The following is a 1,595-nucleotide window of genomic DNA, read 5'->3' on the forward strand; positions in this document are numbered from 1 at the left end:
GGTGTCTTCAAAGTATATGGATAAACAAATCTCTTTGTTAAAAATCACTCTCTCGAGTGGATTCCCATATCATTCAAGTTGACGTGTTCTGAATGACTCATCTTTGAATCCATTCCACTTTAACACTTCAGAGTGATCAACCCGTCGAGAATTAACAACTTAGAAAATACGGACAACAAATCTCTTTGTTAGCAACTCTCTCAAGTCTACTTCCCATATCATCCAAGTTGACGTGCAAACAATGGCTTAGCTTAGAGTCCACGACACTTTAACACTTTCAAAATGATCAACTCGTCAAGAAGTGTCATTGGTTTTATAAAACGTGAAATGAAAAAGTAAAACATCGTTGCTACATGAAAGGGTCGACTATATTTTGGTTTAAAAACTCACCCTTTTCGTCATACACCCGCGCTAATAAACTTAGCTACTCATGACGAAAAGTAAATGACAAGAAACGTAAAGTGCGGTAAATAAAGACATAATATAAATGCGGAAAGTAAATGACGGAATAATAAAGATGCGGAAAGCGTAATAAATAAATGACGTAAATAAAATGCAAGTAACCGTAAATAAATTAAAGACGGAATATAAATAATGATAATATAAATAAAGTGATTAAATAAAGCAATTAAAGAACTTGAAATGTAACCAAAAGATTTATAATATTAAGAGACTTGTTCTTCAAGTAGCATGCAAACTACTTGAAGAGATAACAAAAGAACTAGAGAGCAAGTAGTAAGGTGTGGTGAAAATGAGGTGTCTGGAATACTCCTCCCAACATCCCTTTTTATACTAGGGATGGAGTGAGGGCAAAATAGTAAAATCACACCCAACTAGTTCTAAGGAAACTAAATAGTACATAAAAGAAAACTAATATTTAGAAAGAAACTACAATTAGTCTTGTAAACTCCAGCTAATCGGATCAACTACAGCTGGTTCAACTTTAGAAGGCTTTCATATGTCTTCCCAAGTCATGTCAGTCAACTCCAAGTCTCATCCATCTCTTCATCTGCCTTCAGGTCATGCTACCACATTTCCACAGCATCGACCTGCTCCAATATGTCCAAAAGAAGCTTAATTTAGACCAAAATCCAGTAAAAACAGGTTCATCATTTACTTCAGCATAAAAATAGAGAAAAGAGATAAAATGACTCAAAGTTGGGATATAAATGGAAAATAACCTATCTAAAGAGAATAAAAAGGTACTTTACATACTAGATACTTAGTACGTATCAGAATGTATTAGAACTTAAGATTCCTTAAAGACAAACTCACATCAAAGAAGATTCAACAATATCAAAGATAAAGCTGAAGACAAAAATGGTCTACTCGTGATCTGAAGTGGCATTCAGTGATACCATGACTATCTACATTAAGTGTGAAACTTAACCAAGATATCAGCAATACCTGAAGGAGTCCTCAAAAACTCATCTCTATGTACATACCCCTTGCTTCTACCAGATAACAGAAAGGTACATATCACTTTATCGTCTCCAAACGTGCTCACCAACTACCTGAAGCAACTATGCAATTCATATGCAGCCAAAAGCCTTTCGTATATGATGGACAAGGACATGCATTCCACTCCCCTCTTG

Source organism: Cynara cardunculus (assembly GCF_001531365.2).
Source record: "Cynara cardunculus var. scolymus isolate 2C chromosome LG 4, CcrdV1, whole genome shotgun sequence".
Classification (NCBI taxonomy): domain Eukaryota; kingdom Viridiplantae; phylum Streptophyta; class Magnoliopsida; order Asterales; family Asteraceae; genus Cynara; species Cynara cardunculus.